Source organism: Quercus robur, chromosome 8, assembly GCF_932294415.1.
Source record: "Quercus robur chromosome 8, dhQueRobu3.1, whole genome shotgun sequence".
NCBI lineage: Eukaryota > Viridiplantae > Streptophyta > Magnoliopsida > Fagales > Fagaceae > Quercus > Quercus robur.
This window is the reverse complement of record NC_065541.1, coordinates 41,951,191-41,974,161: the sequence shown is the minus strand read 5'-3', so window position 1 is coordinate 41,974,161 and position 22,971 is coordinate 41,951,191.

Sequence of the window (22,971 nt, the reverse complement as noted above, 5' to 3'; positions counted from 1 at the left end):
AACTCACACGCCTACTCAAATGTGTTTGACAAGTCAACCACTATAGTAGAACGGGTGGTAGAGTTCAACACTTTAGGGACCACTTTCATCCCTCGAATCTTTGAGAATCGAGATTGGGCAAACTTGTTCGGGAACTTTGATGATCCAATGGATGAGCTGGTCGAAGAGTGTTTCTCCAATGCAACTGATCTCGGACCTCAACTCATTTTCTGGGTCAGAGGAACAGAGTTTAGTGTTACCCCAAACTCCATCGCAGATCTTCTCAGCATCACCAGACCTCAGAATGTGAACTTAACTCCTTATGATGAACGAAATCCAGAGGTTGGAGAAATTTTACAAATCCTAGGACACGATCATGAAGTATCCAGTGCAGGAACATCCATCAGCACCGCAAAGTTTGCACCTGAGCTGACCACACTGAAGTTGATCATGTTCACCAATCTCTACCTACTGTCCAACACTACATTCATCAATCTTGGGAGAGCTCAATTTCTGTGTGACCTCATTACAGGAGCCCCCATTGATATATGTGCTCACATCTACTACACCTTGAGGAAGACCGCGTGTCGATCTGCAGCTCGAGGAATTATTCCATTTTGCAGTCTCGTCATGAAGCTCATTCTTCGTGCAGGCATTCTTCCTCCTGCAGATGGTAAAATGTTGACTCGTCAACGTCCCATTTCCTTGTTCACTCTTCAAGCGAGCAGAAGTCACTCCTCTAAATCACCAAGAAGTGCTCACATTTCTCCGGTTACTCCATCTGCCCCTGACTCAGAGACACCTGCACATACTACATCTGCATCACGTGATATTCCTGAAGCTTCACCGGCTGGTATTCCGCAAGCACAAACTGCTCCTCACACTGACAGAGTCGGCAGTGTACTTGAGCATATTCAGAAACGCGTTGATGAGCTTGTGGCACTTCTCTACTCCACAAACAACCATGTTCAAATGCGCCTCGAGACTATGGAGAATCAACTAGATGAGATTCAACGAAAGTTGGATGAGAGTCTTTAGCTATTCGTGACAAAAAGGGGGAGAGCATTCAGTAAGGGGGAGAAAAGTTCAAAGGGAAGTGTGCATAGTGATAGGGGGAGTACACACATACTTTTGTCATACTTTTGTTTTTAGTCTTATCTTCTAAACTTATGGTTTTAGGTTTATGTTTGTTGGTGATGGGTACTTTTAGTGTTTTTATGGTTTTGATACACTATGTTTTGGTGTATAGATGTTCCTAACTCTTAACTTATACTCTTGGTTTAAACTTTAATATTTTTTGATGATGTTATTCAGGAAGTTATTGGTTTGTACCCATGTTGCTTTTGTAAGCTTTTAGGGTTTATGTTTGTAGGCTTTATGGTTTGTACCATGCTTTCTGCAGCCTTTATGCTTTTGTTGAAATCAGTACTTTAATCCAAATGTTATGCATTCTGGTTTTTGTACTGTCACTCTTGTGCCCTTGTAGGATTGTTCCTAGATGCATATGCCTTGTGTGCTATGCATTGGTTGAGTGTTGAGCATACAAGTGTCTTGCCTTGTGCTTGTTAACTTGTATGTCCTTGTGTTCATTCCAAGTGTGAATGAGCACTGTGATCACTACCTTGTGGTGTTCACTTGGTTGATCAAGCCATGGTTTGTTTATTAACTCCATCTTTGCTTGATCTCATATTGCCTGTTTCATATGCATTTATAATTTTCTGCTTACAATGATCATGGTGTATTGTTGTGTTTCAGGAGTTTTATGTTCATATGATTCAAGTGCTTCACAGCTTCTAGAGTTAGGTATGAGTGAGTTTTGTTCAACTGTTCCCAACTCACATGTTAAGTCTAGAGTTTGTTTTAGGGTTTTGTCACGGAATAGCCAAAGGGGGAGATTGTAAGGTTGAATTTATTCAACCATCTAATTGGCTTTATTCCGTGCCAAATTTGCTTGTAATTCAGCATTTAGTAACCCTGTATCTAGGTGGGTTTGTTGTAAGGGTAGTGAGTGAGATAGAGTGAAGATTGCTCAAGAGTGTGCAAGAAAACAGAGAGTCGCGGCTGGGACTCGCGGGTGGACTCGCGGCTGCAAGCCGCCAGAAGCTGCACACGTGCCAAGCATGCTGGAAGATGAACAGTCATGCTAGCTGGAGCACTACAGGACAAAACAGGACAACTGGCCATACGGTTAACTCGCGACTGGATCTCGCGACTTGGTCAAGCCGCGAGGTCAAGCCGCGAGCCACCCCTGTTTTGCCAAAACCTGACGTTTCACATTCCTCTCCCACTCCAATATAAATACCCCTTTAACCCACGATTGAAAGAGAGCTTCCAGAGAGAATTTTGAGAGAGAAACCCTAAAGAAAAACAAGATTGTTTCACACACAATCCCTACCTTAGAGTCTCATCATATTCCTCAACTCTCTTCCTCTCCATTGTTAAATCCTTGAGAGGCATTATACCAAACCTGGTTCTCACCATCATCATCTCTGTGAGACAGTCGTTTGGAGTTCTGGGAAGCAGTTAGGAAGGAGCCAATCTTCATTGGTTGATGCTACGGTCTAGTAGCGGAATCCGGGAAGCTAGAAAAGAAAAAGGTTCGGCGCAACCTCGTTGGAGCAAGAAGCTTGGAGGGCTTAGGTGCACTGGGTAGATTAGGCTTGGAGGGTCTATTGCTGTCCTTGTATCCCAACTGTATTTTCTAGTGGATTGATTACCGCTTGGAGGGCGGCGGAGAGGTTTTTCGCCGAGGTCTTCGGTTTACTCTTCGATAACACATCGCGTGTTGTCTTTGTGTTTGCATCTTCCTTCCTCTCTATCTTTGTCTTTATATTATCTGCTGTGATTTTATTATGTTATGGCTTAGATAGTATTTAATCTATTTCACATTATAGCATATGTTAAGTTTCCGCACACTTGTTGTTTAACATATTGCTTGTGTTGGTTAAGTTAATTTTTGGGGGTCTAAACGTTCAAAAGTGTTTTTGTACACGTTTTTGAACTTTCAAGATGCGACGAGTGCTGCCTTATCCCATGTGGATTTGGCTGCCTCAGGTCTGGTCCAACCAATCTCAACAGCATCCCAGACAGATTCATCAATAGAACACAGAAAAGCTCTCATGCGAACCTTCCAAAAAGCATAATTACTACCATCAAAATATAGAGGTGCATTTAGGGATTGAGACCGATCCATCTCAAAAGGGAGTCAAGGATCTCACAATGGTATTGAAACCAATAAAAGTGTACTTGCTCTGCTACCAATTAAAAGTTCAAATATGTGTATAAACACCCTTGAACGTTTAGACCCCCAATTTACAACTTAACCAATTCAAGCATTATGTCAAACAACTAATGTGCAGAAAATGAACATAAGTTATAATATAGAATTTGATAAACTATCTAAGCCAAATTAAAATCACAACCCACAACAAATAATAAAAGGCAAAGATAAAAGCGAAGGAAGATGCAAACACAAAGACAACACGCAATGTGTTATCGAAAAGGAAACCGAAGCCCTCGGCGTAAAACCTCTCCACCGCCCTCCAAGCGGTAAACAATCCACTAGAAAATGTAGTTGGGATACATGGATAGCAATATACCCTCCAAGCCTAATCTACCCAGTGCACCTAAGCCCTGCAAGCCTCTTGCTCCAACGAGGTTGCGCCGAAACTTTTTCTTTTCTAGCTTCCCGGATTCTGCTACTAGACCGTAGCATCAACCAATGAAAATTGGTTCCTTCCTAACTGCTTCCCAGAAATCCAAACAGCCCTCTCACAGTGATGAATATGGTGAGAACAAGGTTTGGTAAAATGCCTCTCAAGGATTTGACAATGGAGAGGAAGAGAGTTGAGGAATTTGAAGAGACTCTAATGTATAGATTGTGGGTGAATAAATCTTGTTTTTCTTTAGGGTTTCTCTCTCAAAATTCTCTCTAGAAGCTCTCTTACATTTGTGGGTAAAAGGGGTATTTATACTGGAGTGAGAGAGGAATGTGAAACGTCAGGATTTACAAAATAGGGGTGGCTCGCGGCTTGACCTCGCGACTTGACTGAGTCGCGAGATCCAGTCGCGAGATAACCGTATGGCCAGTTGTCCTGTTTTGTCCTGTAGTGCTCCAGCTAGCATGACTGTTCACCTTCTGGCATGCTTGGAACGTGTGTTGCGTCTGGCGGCTTGCAGTCGCGAGTCTCTGTTTTCTTGCACACTCTTGAGCAAATTTCACTCTATCTCACTCACTACCCTTACAACAAGCCCACCTAAATACAGGGTCACTAAATACTGAAATACAAGCAAATTTGGTACGGAATAAAGCCAATAAAATGGTTGATTAAATTCAACCTTACAGAAGCCCTATAAGGAAAAAATAAAATATGTTTCTTGATAATTGGTAGTTTAACATGCCAATTATCACCTCTCTCTCACACACACACACATCACAAATCTAACGTTAATATCAGTTATTGTTGGGTTTTTTTTTTTTTTTTTTTGGTTAAGCTATCATCGTGGGGTACAACATATTCTTTGAAGCTCCATTATTCAAATTACTTAACTCTTGCAAAGTATCATGTGAAACGATACAAGGACTCTTATCACCAAGCTAGTGACAATATTACTATTGTCAATTTAATGTGATTTTTTTGTTAACAAAAAAAAAGGTCTCTTATCGGGTTGTGATTTGTTAAGGTTATCAAGAAAAGTGGACTTTAGCAGGTTAATCTCTTTTTTTATATTTGTTTTCTTGGCTTGATATTGTTTCTATCAATGAGCGAAGAAACATAAACAAGCCTTCTACTCTCAGGGCCCTAGAAAAGCTCGGAGGGAAAGCATTAGAAAATTGAAACCGATGGAGAAAATTATGGTTTAAGAGACTCAAATTATTGTAGGCCTATATACATATAGACAAACAAATTAATCATAAAATTAGTTTAAGATTTTGTCTAAGGTTAACTTAGGCAAACCTGTGTCATGTGAAGGCTCATTATTCCCAAATCAGCCCACTGTCCCAACTCGTAGCTTTACTTGTTTGGCTATAGATAAACTCGAAGCAGATAAGATTTAAACCATTCACAGTGGGTGGGTGCTATTGTTAGGTAAAGTTGTACAATTTAAACTCCCATTCGGGAGAAGGGAATGAAAAAAAAAATGGAAATGAATGAAAATAATTTTAGAATATTCTTCCCTTGTTTTGTTTAGGAGTTCTAATGGAAGAAATAGAAAGTTCATTCCCTTGTATGAGAGTTTAAGTATGAGAGAATGAAATGGGTAGGAAAGAACACTCATTTCTTTCTATTTCCTTAAAACCTCAAATTTTTATTTTCCAAAAATTGGGAGGAATTTGAGAAAATGAAATTAGATTTAACGAATTTTTTCAATAAAACTCCCAAAATACCCCTACGCTAAAAATTGGGTCTTTAATTATGTTACAAACTATTATTTTTATTATATATAATTGAATTAAATAATTTTTATGTTATCATGGTTTGACCTTGGTTGAACCTTGGTTGGACTCAAAAACCTTGAATATCTTCATTTTTCGGTTCTTTGAATGGTTTGGGTTGGTTTGGATTTCAAAACAATGCATATACTCTAATACTTAGGGAGGTTCAACAGCTTCTATAGCCAATTTATTTTTCTAATGATGCAAAAGCTCGTCAAGATATGGTCCTTTGGACCCACACCAAGAGAGTAAACCCGTGCATTCGCTACCTTGACCAATCAACCCACACCCTCGCGAACTTCTAAAACCAATTCTAAGTTTCAAGTAAGTGAGGGTGTGTTATGGGAGATTGAACCAAGGCACTCCAGCTAGAGTGAAATTTTTCTGCTACCTTGACCAATCGACCCACACCCTCACGAACCTCTAAAACCAATTCTAACTATGGTGACTTGATACGTGAGTGTGAAAGTTCAAAAACGTGTACAAAACACCTGTGAACGTTTAGACCCCCAAATTACAACTTAACCAATTCAAGCAAAATGTCAAACAACTAGTGTGCGGAAACTTAACATATGCTATAATATGAAATTGGTTAAAAACTATCTAAGCCATAACAAAATAAAATCCACAGCAGATAATAAATAGGCAAAGATAGAGAGGAAGGAAGATGCAAACACAAAGACAACACGCGATGTGTTATCGAAGAGGAAACCGAAGTCCTCGGCGAAAAACCTCTCCGCCGCCCTCCAAGCGGTAAGCAATCCACTAGAAAATACAGTTGGGATACAAGGACACAATAGACCCTCCAAGCCTAATTTACCCAGTGCACCTAAGCCCTCCAAGCTTCTTGCTCCAACGAGGTTGCGCCGAACCTTTTTCTTTTCTAGCTTCCCGGATTCCGCTACTAGACCGTAGCATCAACCAATGAAGATTGGTTCCTTCCTAACTGCTTCCCAGAAATCCAAACAACTGACTCACAATGATGATGATGGTGAGAACCAGGTTTGGTATAATGCCTCTCAAGGATTTGACAATGGAAAGGAAGAGAGTTGAGGAATTTGAAGAGACTCTAAGGTAGAGATTGTGGGTGAAACAATCTGGTTTTTCTTTAGGGTTTTTCTCTCAAAATTCTCTCTGGAAGCTCTCTTTCAATCGTGGGTAAAAGGAGTATTTATACTGGAGTGGGAGAGGAATGTGAAACGTCAGGTTTTACAAAACAGGGGTGGCTCGCGGCTTGACCTCGCGGCTTGACTAAGTCGCGAGATCCAGTCGCGAGTTAACCGTATGGCCAGTTGTCCTATTTTGTCCTGTAGTGCTCCAGCTAGCATGACTGTTCATCTTCCAGCATGCTTGGCACGTGTGCTGCTTCTGGCGGCTTGCAGCCGCGAGTCACCCGCGAGTCCCAGCCGCGAGTCTCTGTTTTCTTGCACACTCTTGAGCAATCTTCACTCTATCTCACTCACTACCCTTACAACAAACCCACCTAAATACAGGTGAAAGTTCAAAAAATGTGTACAAAAACACTTTTGAACGTTTAGACCCCCAAAAACCAATTTAATCAACACACGCAATATGTTAAACAACTAGTGTGCGGAAACTTAACATATGCTATAATAAGGAATTGATTAAACAACTATCTAAGCCACAACAAAATAAACCACAGCAGATAATGTAAAGGCAGAGATAGAGAGGAAGGAAGATGCAAACACAGAGATAACACCAGATATGTTATCGAAGAGGAAACCGAAGACCTCGGCGAAAAACCTCTTCGCCGCCCTCCAAGCGGTAATCAATCCACTAGAAAATACAGTTGGGATACAAGGACAGCAATAGACCCTCCAAGCCTAATCTACCCAATGCACCTAAGCCCTCCAAGCTTCTTGCTCCAACGAGGTTGCGCCGAACCTTTTTCTTTTCTAGCTTTCCGGATTCCGCTACTACACCGTAGCATCAACCAATGAATATTGGCTCCTTCCTAACTGCTTCCCAGAACTCCAAACGTCTGTCTCACAGGGATGATAATGGTGAGAACCAGGTTTCGTATAATGCCTCTCAAGGATTTGACAATGGAGAGGAAGAGAGTGAGGGAATTTGATGAGACTCTAAGGTAGAGATTGTGGGTGAAAACAATCTGGTTTTTCTTTAGGGTTTCTCTCTCAAAATTCTCTCTGGAAGCTCTCTTTCAATCGTGGGTTAAAAGGGTATTTATACTGGAGTGAAGAGGAATGCGAAACGTCAGGTTTTTCCAAAATAGGGGTGGCTCGCGGCTTGACCTCGCGGCTTGACTAAGTCGCGAGTTCCAGTCGCGAGTTAACCGTATGGCCAGTTGTCCTGTTTTGTCCTGTAGAGCTCCAGCTAGCATGACTGTTCATCTTCCAGCATACTTGGCACGTGTGCATCTTCTGGCGGGTTGAAGCCGCGAGTCCACCCGCGAGTCCCAGCCGCGACACTCTGTTTTCTTGCACACTCTTGAGCAATCTTCACACTATCTCACTCACTACCCTTACAACAATCCCACCTAAATACAGGGTTACTAAATGCTGAATTACAAGCAAATTTGGCACGGAATAAAGCCAATTAGATGGTTGAATAAATTCAACCTTACAACAGGGTTACTAAATGCTGAATTACAAACAAATTTGGCACGGAATAAAGCCAATTAGATGGTTGAATAAATTCAACCTTACAGAGTGGATTCTTTAATACCACAAAGGGTATGTTTTCTCTAGATCTAGGCATTGCCCTGTTTCGAGGAGGATTGGAAATTTAATACTAATAACCAAAGAAATTACACATTTGGGGTTGCATGAAACAATTTATACATACATGGATTCCAATTTTTTGTGCATAAATGAATCCAAATGTTGAGCATCTAAATTCCACTCTTTCTCTCTCCAAAAAAATGGATCTAAATATTCAACATTCGAACTACAAATTTTTAGTCTTTTTCTCCCAATTTCATGTGTAAATTTTTTTTTTTTTGTTTTGAATATGTTAGATTTGTATTTGTTCTACATTTAGGTAATGTCTTCATTATGGATATTGATGCTTGTAATCAAATAAATGTATTGAATGTGTTAGGTTCTAAAAGTTTAGAACAATTGGCAAATCATGAACACAAACTTGTCTAGATATAGATCTTAGAGTCTATAGGTATTATTAGACAATGCTTAAGGTGATTCAAGTCAAGATTCAAGAACATACAAGCTGCAAAAAGAAGATTTCAGAATTTGTCAGGTTCGATCGATCGAAGAATAGGCTCGACTAATCGAAAGTCGTATCTGCATAATTTTAATTAAGCCCAAATAGTAGTTCAAGCCCATTAAGAATTAGGATTTCAGATCTACTTCTCCTAGTATATAAAGGAAACCCTAAGCATGTTTTTTAGAGGCTTTTCAGAGAGAGAAGAGTGTGCCTCTTTTGTATTTAGGGTTTTGTTCCTAAAAAGCTCTCTCATATTTTCTACCGATGTTATTACTTGAAGAATCTCAAGATCCGGTGTTGTAAAAGTTGTTGCCTTTTCTAGTCATCAAATGTGCTGATGATCTAAACCTTCAAGGGTGGTCTTGGAGTCACAAACAAAAGAGTTTGTGTTGCTAAAGCTTTGAGTGGGATCTCAAAGTCACAAACATGGGTGTTTGTGTTTTTGCAAAGGCGAAAGAAAGAAGTAGTCCGTGCACTCAGAGCTATCATGGGGTCGTGGTAGTAAGTTTTTTACTCGAGGTAGCAATAGAATGTTAGTGGTCTAAGTTCTATTGTACAAACTTCAATTCTTTCATAGTGGATTTGTATTTTATCTTGAGGATAGTTAGGTTAAATCATTTCCAGGTTTTTTACCGGTTTGGTTTTCCTGAGTTATCATATTGTTGTGTTCTTTATTTTCCGCACTTTACAATGATATGATATATTTGTGTTAACCTAGATCTGACTAATTTGACTAAGTAATCACTTGGCTTATTAACTAGGTTAATCTGGTTGTATTTTAAGGGGTCTAAAAACAAACAAGTGGTATCAGAGTGGGTAGCTTTTTTGTTTTAGATCTTTTGATCTAAGAGCTAATCCTTGACCCTTGTTGTCATGGATAATTTGAAGTATCTTTCTGATCATGTTTCTGTTCATGTTGCTTTTGATCTTATTGATGCCTGTGAAACTCTTCGAAAGGAATTATTGAAATCTATGAAAATTGTTAAGAGATTCAAGGAAGAGTTAAAATTGGCTAATCTTGAAAAAGAGGAATTGGTTGTTAGATTAAATGAATCTAATAAAAAGAATGAATTTTTGAGAAATCAAATTTCCTCTCAAAATAAGAAGATGAAAAGTTTGGAACAAGAGTTAGTTGAGTCTAAAGCTAAAATTGAAAATTTGACTAGTACCAAGCCTGCTGTTGATAACAAAAGTGTTTTTGTTTCTCTTAAGCCTAAAACTGAGAAAGTTTATATCCCTCCTTTCAAGAGGAATAATAAAGAAAATGCTTATTTTGCTAGGATAGACAAAGGTAAAAGGTCTGATATAGACGCTGAAGTTTCTAAACCTATGTCTAAACCTACTGTTAGAGAGCATAATAAATTTGTTTTTGTGCTTGTCTGTCACCTTTGTGGTGTTGTTGGTCATATTAGACCAAATTGTTCTTTGTTGAGGCAAAAACCAAAATTTGAGACTAGATTTGCTGTTAGGAATACTGATGTTCCTAACTTTGTTCCTGTTTGTCACTTTTGTGGTGTCTCCAGTCACATTCGTCCTAATTGTCATAAATTGAAATTTAAGCATTCTATGTTTCAGTCTATGATATGTGATGATATTTCTCCTACCATAAGTCTATATAAATTGTTTCATATTCTTTTGAAAAATTTGAGCTTGTTGGCTTGTGAAAGGAATTTGCAGGATTTCAATCTCTCTTAGAAGATTGGTGTAATCCCTCAAATACACTTTGCCTCTCATGGATTTTCACTTATAAAGCCAAAGACTCGTGCTATATGGGTGAGAAAAGATTCTCTAAGGTGAGTGTTGTTTACTTGTCCCTGATTTAATTCTTTCAATTATTTGTGGACATGTTTTGTTTTTGTTTTTGGTTGTTTTAATTCTTAGGTTGTTTTGATTATTCAAAAATCCAAAAACATTGAAAAATTTTAAAAAGACAAAAATATTTTATTTTGAGTCTTGTTTTATTTTTCTTGAGGATTACATGAATTATGATATCTCTTTCTTGATTTAGAACATGCTTGACATTGTGGAGAAACTTGAATAGTGTGTGTTATATAAGTGCTAACCTATTTCTGATTTTGTGTGAGTATGTGCTAGTTTGTATACTCAAGGATTAATTAAGAAATTGATATTTCTTGTTTGTGTACCCTCTATAGCTTAGTTAAGCATTGTCATGCATTGCATTTGCATTTTTTATCATTTAGCATAATGTGTGCTTTTAGTTTTGGTCATAAATTTTTTTTTCCCAATAAGATTTTTATGTGTTTTGCATTATTTTTCTTGGATTTGTAATCAAGGCTAGCCATATTATCTTTACATAACATGTTTATGTACCTTGTTTAGCTTGGATGAGCTTAGTTATTGCACTTTACTAGTTTGAGCTTTGTAGTGCATGTTGTGTGGGAGATATTTATAGTTTTTGATCACTTGATCTTGAAGTCACATGCCTTTGATTGTTGGACTTGAACTTAATGAGAAAGGCATAAATAACCATCTCACCATTATTTACTAACCAATCATGAACACCTTAGTGCATATCATAAGATTTTGTGCTCAAGAAAGTGTAGCACATGCACAAAAAGGTCATAACGTGTAGCCTCGGTTTAAATACTAAAATTGGTGTGTATATTATTGGACTTTAATAAGTTTTTGATCAAATAAAATTGGTGTGTACATTATGAGACAAATCAAGAAACTTACATGATTGCAAGCTTGTTTTCTAGGATATGTGGGAGTTATATGATGTAACTCTTTAGGTGATAGTCTCTTTCAAATTTATGTGATGAATTTTGTAGAAATTGTGATTGATTTCTATTTACATATCACCTCACATGTATCTTAAACTTTTGCTAATTGCACACACTACACAAGTTATTCTTTGCTAAACTTTGTATATGTTATTGTGTGTGATTTTGGTTTGGCTATCCAAGATTAAAAGTTCATTGATTTTAATGTAAAATGTGTTTAATGTTTGAGCTTTAAGGACAAATTGATTAAAAATCTTGTTTTTGGAAGATCTAGGTTGAATTCAAGTATTTTTGAAAAACTTTTCATCTCATACTCATGCATTTTATTCATAATACAATGTGCTTTGAGAAGTTTCTGAATTAAAATGCTCTGTTTTTCAAAAAACTGATTTTTCCAGATTTTCAATCGATCGAACCTATTGCTCGACCGATAAAAATTGCGATAAAAATTTTGGTTTGAATTTGTTTGGCTCGATTGGTATTCGATCGATGCTCGACCGATCGAAACTGAAAAATTTTCAGTTTTTAAGTATTTGACCAATCTATTTTTTCATGCATCATTTATGTTTAGGATTCACATGCATTGCATTGTTTTCTATATCCATCTTGCAGTTTTGCAGCCATATCTCTCATTGTTTTCACACATAACATGCATACACTTTGCTAAATTGGTACTCAACTTGATTTATAAATTGATTGATTAATTTTTGAGTCCTTTGTACATTTTAGTATATGTTATTTTTCTTGATGTGTGAAATGCTAAAAATTGAATTTTTTTTTTTTTTAGATATGATGGATAATTAATGCGCAAATATTTTTTTTACTCATGCAACTGTTTATGGGTCACATAGTGTCAAGTTTGCATTTATTGAAAGTGAGAATATTTTTCTCTATGTGTATCCTCAACTTAGTTTTTAACTTTAGTTTATGTGTTTTTTATTTATCCCCACCTCCTAAATTTTCCTCAAAACTGTTTTTCCCAACATTTGTTTTGTGTTTCCTATTTTTATAGGGGGGGGAAGCTTGTTTTTAACCTTTGTTGTTTATAGGGAGAGTTGTCTCTATTTTCTATAGAGTTGAATTGTTTTGTGTTCCCTTAATTCTCTATTTTCTCTTGACTTTTGTTGCGTATGTTGTCTGTTTACTCTTTGTATGAGTTGTCTTTGTCAATACATGACAAAAAGGGGGAGGAATAGTTAAAATGTGGGAATCCTATTTGCTTTGTTTAAGAGGAGTTGAAATTGTTTTTGAAATGGGGAGAATATAAAAAATTTTTGATGTATCTAACTTAGGGGAAGAGTTAGAATTTACTTTTTTTTTTTTATATTCTGTTTCATATTATTGTTTATATGTCTTTCTTTCCACACATGCGGTGATGTGTTCTTTTGAGTGTTTTCAGGAAAGACAGGTACATTTTGATCAAGACCTTCTACCTCTTCTTGCAACTTCTAAGTTAGAAGTCTTAGATTGAGATTTGTGATGTAATTGGGCATTTTATTGTATTGGTGAAAGTTCAAATATGTGTATAAACACCCTTGAACGTTTAGACCCCCAAATTACAACTTAACCAATTCATGCATTATGTCAAACAACTAGTGTGCGGAAACTTAACATAAGCTATAATATGGAATTGGTAAAACTATCTAAGCCAAATCAAAATCACAATCCACAACAGATAATAAAAAGGCAAAGATAGAGAGGAAGGAAGACGCAAACACAAAGACAACACGTGATGTATTATCGAAGAGGAAACCGAAGCCCTCGGCGTAAAACCTCTCCACCACCCTCTAAGCGATAAACAATCCACTAGAAAATATAGTTGGGATACGTGGACAGCAATAGACCCTCCAAGCCTAATCTACCCAGTGCACCTAAGCCCTCCAAGCTTCTTGCTCCAACGAGGTTACGCCGAACATTTTTCTTTTCTAGCTTCCCGGATTCCGCTACTAGACCGTAGCATCAACCAATGAAGATTGGTTCCTTCCTAACTGCTTCCCAGAAATCCAAACAGCTCTCTCACAATGATGATTATGGTGAGAACAAGGTTTGGTAAAATGCCTCTCAAGGATTTGACAATGGAGAGGAAGAGAGTTGAGGAATTTGAAGAGACTCTAATGTAAAGATTGTGGGTGAATCAATCTTGTTTTTCTTTAGGGTTTCTCTCTCAAAATTCTCTCTGGAAGCTCTCTTACATTTGTGGGTAAAAGGGGTATTTATACTGGAGTGGGAGAGGAATGTAAAACGTCAGGATTTACAAAACAGGGGTGGCTCGCGGCTTGACCTCGCGGCTTGACTATGTCGCAAGATCCAGTCGCGAGATAACCGTATGGCCAGTTGTCCTGTTTTGTCCTGTAGTGCTCCAGCTAGCATGACTGTTCACCTTCTAGCATGCTTGGCACGTGTGCTGCGTTTGGCAACTTGCAGCCGTGAGTCACCCGCGAGGCCGAGCCGCGAGTCTCTGTTTTCTTGCACACTCTTAAGCAAACTTCACTCTATCTCACTCACTACCCTTACAACAAACCCACCTAAATACAGGGTTACTAAATGCTGAATTACAAGCAAATTTGGCACGGAATAAAGCCAATTAGATGGTTGAATAAATTCAACCTTACAATCTCCCCCTTTGGCTATTCCGTGACAAAACCCTAAAACAGACTCTAGACTTAACATGTGAGTTGGGAACAGTTGAACAAAACTCACTCACACCTAACTCTAGAAGCTGTGAAGCACTTGAATCATATGAACATAAGACTCCTGAAACACAACAATACACCATGATCATTGATAAGCAAAAAATCGTAAAATGCATATGAAACAGGCAATATGTGATCAAGCAAAGATGGAGTTAAGAAACAAACCATGGCTTGATCAACCAAGTGAACACCACAAGGTAGTGATCACAGTGCTCATTCACACTTGGAATGAACACAAGGACATACAAGTTAACAAGCACAAGGCAAGATACTTGTATGCTCAACACTCAACCAATGCATAATACACTAAGTATATGCATCTAGGAACAATCCTACAAGGGCACAAGAGTGACAGTACATAAATCAAAATGCAAGACATTTAGATTGAAGTATTGATTTCAACAAAGCATAAAAGGCTGCATAAAGCAAGGTACATACCATAAAGCCTACAAAATATGCATAAAATATTAACCCTAAAAGCTTACAAAAGCACATGGATACAAACTCAATATAATAGTTTACAAAACACAACACATCCTGAATAACATTATCAAAATATATAAAAGATTAAACCAAAAGTATGAGTTATTAGTTAGAAACAAGAATACACCAAAACCACAGTGTATTAAACCCACATAAACACTAAAAGTTCAACAAAAATAAACCAATAAGTTTAGAGAATAAGACTTAAAATAAAAGTATGTCAAAAGTATATGTGTACTCCCCCTATCACTATGCACACTTCCCTTTGAACTTTCTCCCCCTTACTGAATGCTCTCCCCCTTTTTGGCACGAATAGCTAAAGGCTGTCGTCCAACTTTCGTTGAATAGCGTCTAGCTGATTCTCCATAGTCTCGAGACACATTTGGACATGGTTGTTTGTGGAGTAGAGAATTGTCACAATCTCATCAATGCGTTTCTGAATATGCTCAAGTAAACTGCCCATTCTATCAGTATGAGGAGCAGTCTGTGCTTGCGGAATACTAGCTTGTGAAGCTTCAGGAACAGCACGCGAAGTAGATGTGGTATGTGCAGGTGTCTCTGACTCAGGGGCAGATGGAGTAACCGGAGAGATGTGAGCACTCCTTGGTGTTTTAGAGGAGTGACTTCTGCTAGCTTGAAGAGTGAACATGGAAATAGGACGCTGACGGGTCAACATTTTTCCATCTGTAGGAGGAACAATGCCTTCACGAAGAATGAGCTTCATGATGAGACTGCAAAATGGAATAATTCCTCGAGCTGCAGTTCGAACCGCGATCTTCCTCAAGGTGTAATAGATGTGAGCACATATATCAATGGGGGCTCCTGTAATAAGATCACAAAGGAATAGAGCTCTCCCAAGATTGATGAATGTAGTGTTGGACAGTGGGTAGAGATTGGTGAACATGATCAACTTCAGTGTGGTCAGCTCTGGTGCAAACTTTGCGGTGCTGATGGATGTTCCTGTATTGGATACTTCATGATCGGATCCTAGGATTTGTAGAATTTCTTCAACCTCTGGAGTTCGATCATCGTACGGAGTTAGATCCACATTCTGAGGTCTAGTGATGCCGAGAAGATCTGCGATGGAGTTTGGAGAAATGCCAAACTCTTTTCCTCTGACCCAGAAAATAAGTTCAGTTCCAAGATCAGTTGCATTGGAGAAGCATTCTTTGACCAGTTCATCCATTGGATCGTCAAAGTTCCCAAACAAGTTTGCCCAATCTCATTGCTCAAAGATACGAGGGATAAAGGTGGTCCCTAATGTGTTAAACTCCACCACCCGTTCCACTATAGGAGTTGACTTGTCAAAGATGTTTGAGTAGATGTGTGAGGTAAGCGGAGTTCTGAACCTCTTCTCATTGGGGTCTTGAGATGCCTGTGATGATAGTCGAGTCCTTTTAGCAACTGGTGTCGCTGGATCGTCAGCAACAATGTCTTTACCCCTGGAAGATCGACGAGACATCTGCAAGAGAATAGGCCCACAGCAAAGAACCAACAACAGTACCACACAAGATAAATATCAACATGATTCGATGCAAATAGAAGTGAAAAACAGAGATTTCAATATATAAATACAGACTTAAGATAGTGCAAACCCAACCAAACTTCCAACAATACTAAGGTGCACAATGTGACAGATGCAGCAAAATGGTGATAGTGCAAAAGGCATAGAGAGACAAGTTCAAACAGAACTGTCAATGAAACAATCTACCATGACCATGATATGCATACAAAGACAGCATCCGAGCATTAAGAACAGATATCATAAAACATACCACATAAGATATGAACATGGGAAAAATTTCAAAATGAAGTAACAGAGCACCCAAACTAGAGCACATGACTGTGAAACACAACATTCAGAAAAAAATTTTGTAAAGGAATACTTTCAAGATGCTAGCACCCACACATTATGTTAACATAGAAGCACAGTAAACCAATGCCGTAAACCAACATCAACACACAAACAAGTGAAATGAGCAAGTCATATAAATACCAAACCCATTTAACAAAAGATTTTCAGAATCAACAACAAGCAAATATCAGAACAATGAAAAAGCACATTGTAACCACTCAACATGAAAGCGGATGAAAACACCAACAATCATAACAAGCCATACCCATCACACAAAGAGAGGAATGTTTCGAACACAATAACAATCCAAATGGTAGTAGAAACATCCATGAAACAGGGAAAATGAGATTAAGAAAACAAGACCCATACATTTTCTTGATGATTTGGATAAGAAATGAAGCAACAATGAGATTTGAAAATGGATACCCGGAGTGTTTGGAAAGGAGATAGTTTAGAGAGAAGATGAACAGTCACAAAAGTTCGAGGGAAAAAACTGAACAAGATTTAAAAACTGCCCCTATTTTTGCCAAACACGCGTTTTTCGCGACTTAAGTGAGTCGCCACAAAGTCGCCAGTTCAAGCCGCCAAAACACTCAAGGACAAAAATTTGAAAAATTTTTCTAAGTGGTTTTCGCGACTGGAAGGTCTACCCGCGAGTGAGTCACGAGTTGAGCCGCGAAAATCTCTGAGTAACCCTCGCGACTGGACCTTCCACTCGCGAACAAGTCGCCAAAAATGACTCGCAAAGACGCGACTGAGGCTCGCGACTTGACTTACTCGCGACTGAGCCGCCAAAACAGGGCAAAACTAGATTTTTGAAATTTTCAGATTTTTTAAACAAAATACTTTCCAAAAACACCTAAAACACTCAAAAATCTTTTTGTGCTTGAATTAACAAAGATTGAGCATGTGAAAACACATTTCATCAAGTACAATCACACAAATGAATATGGCATTTATTGAACATAAACTTGTGTGTTGTGTGTGGATATCAACAATGAGATAGTCCTTAGTCTAATGTGAAACTTCAATGATCAATTCAACCAAGGCATACACGATTAGCACTAGATCATGTGACCCATCTCAATTATAGAAATATGTATATATGACCTCCCACAAAACTTGATAACTTATCTTGGAGCTTTACATTTGACTCCATTTTCAAACATAACATTTGATCATTTTGATCTTTTGAGACAATCACCTCTCATTGTAAGAGTGATATTTGATATTTCACTTTAATGAACAAGCCTTTGACTGTTTGAATAAACATTCTCTTTAATATAAGGTCGCTTACCCTTTTTCCTAGTCGAATACTAGAATGTGTGACAGGCTTTTGCAGCTCAATATCTCTTTTCATTTGGAGATTTACATTTGGTGAGCTCTTTTTAGCAAAAACAAAAATAAATAGTGGGAAGATATATAGACACAAGTCTATGCATGTCTCAAGATCAACAAAACCATTCACTAATCATTCATGACAAGTTTGAAGATCTATTTACAACAATCACATAGATTTCAAGATTTTTCCCACAATGATATGAGTGCAAAGAGACAAGCAATGCTCGAAAATGCTCAAAGCCATTAGCACAAAGGTACAAGGCAAAAAGGTTTTGAGACAAAAGCTCAAAAATGTCAATCAAACTTTTTGACTTTCTAATTTTTATGTGATTTTTGGATTTTTGACACTAGAAGAAAAAGATTGATCAAAAACGAAATAAATTAGGAGTATGCACAAGAAGACAAGCAAACAATCAACAGCAAAAACAACCAGCAAACAAACAAACATCGTCGCAAAGCATAGGAAGTATTAACGCATGGACATGTTGTAATGCTTATGCATGAGTACCCTTTTTCACCCACACGTCACTTGTGTTTGGGGTGATTTCCTTATAGGATTGGGTACGGGAGTTAGGGCTTTCAAACCTTCGTGAGAAGCTTTCCAAGCAGTTGGTGAATGCACCAATCATCTTCATCACGTTCATCATTCCGGGATCACCATTCTGATCTCTAGATTGTTCACCTGCCCAATTTCTTCTATCATTTCTAGGTCCTCCTGACCTTTGAGGAGTTGCACTATTCCTTACTCTCAGCTTTTGGCAATTTGGTCGAGTATACCCTTGAAGTCCGCAATAATGACACACATAAGTTGCTCTAGGACCTCTTTGTGGTCGTGGGCGTGACTTGGCACGAGATTCAGACCTGCCCACAGATTGATTTCGGGGATTCAACAACCGTTGGTTCACCACATTCTTCTTCTCCTCCATCTTGAGCTTCTCATCAGTAAGGTCAACTACAACTGGATCTTTGGCCTTTACAAACTTCACTTCTTTAGTGACATTTTCAGATGAGCTACTTCCTCCGGTATATCCCAATCTGGATTTGTCTGAAAAGCTCTTTTGAGATGAAATAACATCATCTAGCTTCTTGGTTATGACCCTCTCTATTTTAGCATTTGCTTGCACCACCTCTTACTCAAGAAATCTCACTTTTGTGTAAGCTTCGGACAGTTCACCATTCAGTATTTCTATCTCACATTTGGCCTCCCTATATCGGAATAGGAGACTTTTGTAGTCCTCCTTTGCCTTCTTCATTTTTCTCACAGCAGCCTTGGCCACCCTTGTGTACTCATCCGACTTCTCCAGGAGTGAGTTATAATTCTCTTGAAGATTGGCTGTGCTTTCATCTTCTTCAGCATCTGATTCTTCAACAATTCCCAGTGATTCTTCGTCGCTATGTTCTCCAAGGTCTCGTACAAGTAGATTCAACTCGTCTGAAGACTCAACATGAGCAATAGTCATAAAAGCTGAATAGTTCCCCTCTCCATCACAGCTTTCTTCAGATTCTAAGTCAGATGAATCCGAGTCACTCAATGTCGTGGCATACACTTTGCCTTTCGATTTCAAATAATTCGGACATTCTTTCTTAAAGTGTCCATGCCCGTTACATTCGAAACAAGTGACACCTTGTGTAGGTTGGGATTCTTTTCCATCTTTCTTTTTGAATTCCCTTTTCTCCCTTCCAGAACTTTGGAATTTTCTTTTATCATCAAATTTGCCATTATTTTTGAATTTCAAGAACTTTCTGAAATTTTTAACAAGGTATGCAACATCTTTGTCAACCACATCTTCTCCCGATGAGTCATGATCTTCCACCTTCTCATTAATGGTCTTAAGGGCAAGAGATTTACTCTTTCGTTGATTGGGCAGCGACATCTCATAAGTCTGAAGAGAACCAACCAGCTCCTGGACTTTGATGTCATCAAGGTCCTTACTCTCTTCAATCGCCGTCATTTTAGCACGAAAACTTTCCGGCAATGATCGAAGGATCTTCCTTACAATTTTTGAATCCTCCGTTTTCTCCCCCAAGTTGAACTTGCTGACAACCACCTCATTTAGCTTCCCATAGAAAGAGTCAAAAGACATCCTCACTCATTTTGAGCTCCTCAAACCGAGTGGTCAGCATTTGCAACTTGGTGTCTTTCACTTTCTTCGTGCCTTCATAGGTGGTTTCCAAAATCTCCCATGCTTCTTTGGCAACGGTAATGTGAGAAATCCTGTGAAATTCATCTGGAGACACACCACAGAAAATGGCATTGAATGCTTTACTGTTAGCATTGGATGCAGCAAGTGCTGCCTTATCCCATGTGGATTTGGCTGCCTCAGGTCTGGTCCAACCAATCTCAACAACATCCCAAACAGATTCATCAATAGAACACAGAAAAGCTCTCATGCGAACCTTCCAAAAAGCATAATTACTCCCACCAAAATATGGAGGTACATTTAGGGATTGAGACCGATCCATCTCAAAAGGGAGTCAAGGATCACACAATGGTAATGAAACCAATAACAGTGTACCCGCTCTGATACCAATTGAAAGTTCAAATATGTGTATAAATACCCTTGAACGTTTAGACCCCCAAATTACAACTTAACCAATTCAAGCATTATGTCAAACAACTAGTGTGCGGAAACTTAACATAAGCTATAATATGGAATTGGTAAAACTATCTAAGCCAAATTAAAATCACAATCCACAGCAGATAATAAAAAGGCAAAGATAGAGAGGAAGGAAGATGCAAACACAAAGACAACATGCGATGTGTTATCGAAGAGGAAACCGAAGCCCTCGGCGTAAAACCTCTCTGCCGCCCTCCAAGCGGTAAACAATCCACTAGAAAATACAGTTGGGATACGTGGACAGCAATAGACCCTCCAAGCCTAATCTACCCAGTGCACCTAAGCCCTCCAAGCTTCTTGCTTCAACGAGGTTGCGCCGAACCTTTTTCTTTTCTAGCTTCCCAGATTCCGGTACTAGACCGTAGCATCAACCAATGAAGATTGGTTCCTTCTTAACTGCTTCCCAGAAATCCAAACAGCTCTCTCACAGTGATGATTATGGTGAGAACAAGGTTTGGTAAAATGCCTCTCAAAGATTTGACAATGGAGAGGAAGAAAGTTGAGGAATTTGAAGAGACTCTAATGTATAGATTGTGGGTGAATCAACCTTGTTTTTCTTTAGGGTTTCTCTCTCAAAATTCTCTCTGGAAGCTCTCTTACATTTGTGGGTAAAAGGGGTATTTATACTGGAGTGGGAGAGGAATGTGAAACGTCAGGATTTACAAAACAGGGGTGGCTCGCGACTTGACCTCGGGGCTTGACTAAGTCGCAAGATCCAGTCGCGAGATAACCGTATGGCCAGTTGTTCTGTTTTATCCTGTAGTGCTCCAGCTAGCATGACTGTTTACCTTCTAGCATGCTTGGCACGTGTGCTGCGTTTGGCAGCTTGCAGCCGCGAGTCACCTGCGAGGCCGAGCAGCGAGTCTCTGTTTTCTTGCACACTCTTGAGCAAACTTCACTCTATCTCACTCACTACCCTTACAACAAACCCACCTAAATACAGGGTTACTAAATGCTGAATTACAAACAAATTTGGTACGGAATAAAGCCAATTAGATGGTTGAATAAATTCAACCTTACAATTGGGTTGTTCTTGTATTTGAGCATTTCATTTTGTACGAAAGTTTGTCACGAATTGCCAAAGGAGATTGTTAGGTTCTAAAAGTTTAGAACAATTGACAAATCGTGAACACAAACTTGTCTAGATATAGATCTTAAAGTCTATAGGTATTATTAGACAACGCTCAAGGTGATTCAAGTTAAGATTCAAGAACATACAAGCTGCAGAAAGAAGATTTCAGAATTGGCCTAGTTCGATCGATCAAAGAACAGGCTCGACTGATCAAAAGTCGTATCTACAGAATTTTAATTAAGCCCAAACAACAGTTCAAGCTCATTAAGGATTAGAGTTTTAGATCTACTTCTCCTAGTATATAAAAGAAACCCTAAGCACATTTTTTAGAGGCTTTTTAGAGAGAGAAGAGTGTGCCTCTTTTGTATTTAGGGTTTTTTTCCTAAAAATCTCTTTCATATTTTCTACCGGTGTTATTACTTGAAGAATCTCAAGATCCGATACTGTAGAAGTTGTTGCCTTCTCTAGTCATCAAAGGTGCAAATGATCTAAACCTTCAAAGGTGGTCTTGAAGTCACAAACAGAAGAGTTTTTGTTGCTAAACCTTTTAGTGGGATCTCAAAGTCACAAACGTGGGTGTTTGTGTTTTTGCAAAGGCCAAGGAAAGAAATAGTCTATGGACTCGGAACTATCATGGGGTCGTCGTAGTAGTAAGTTTTCTACTCGAGGTAGCAATAGAATATTAGTGGTCTAAGTTCTATTGTACAAAATTCAATTCTTTCATAGTGGATTTACATTTTACCTTGAGGATAGTTAGGTTAAATCCTCCCCAAGTTTTTTTCCGGTTTGGTTTTCTTAGGTTAACATATCGTTGTGTTCTTTATTTTCCGTACTTTACAATAATATGATATATTTGTGTTAGTCTAGATCTGATTAATTTGACTAAGTAATCACTTGACTAATTAACTAGGTTAATCTGGTTGTGTTTTAAGGGGTCTAAAAACAAACAGAATGACTATGCTCAGTTAGAGGAGTAAGAGATCCAACCCTTAATGATTAAATTATTTTGAGAGAGTGATGGCATTAGAAATTCTAAGGATAGAGGAACTGACAAAACATATAAAACAAATTTTTAGTAAGATTTAATAAAAAAAAAATTTATATTAGATAGTGGTCATGTGCAGTCCACATGATCCCCTTTCGTTACTCATGATGCTTGGAAACTTGACAGAGTGGTCAATGTAGTCAAACAGTGGAAATTATTGTGTACTCCCGGAGTACTATAAATGCATACTCCCTCCTCTCACATGAATGGTGGGTCCCACTAATTAAATTCGTGATGGAACCCACCATTCATGTGAGAAGAGGGAGTACGTATTTATGGTACTCCGGGAGCACCTAATAATTTTCCGTCAAATAGTATTATGAGTCAATAATACAAACCTAATAACGTATAGAGTCTATTCGTAATTGATCCAAACTTTAAGGGTCCTTTTACAATTTGGTGTAGTCTAAAGTCCTAAATTTGGAATTGTTTAAGTTGAGATTTGTTATTTTTATTTTTGAGAACAGTATTTCAACCAGATCCATAATACGGTAAACGTA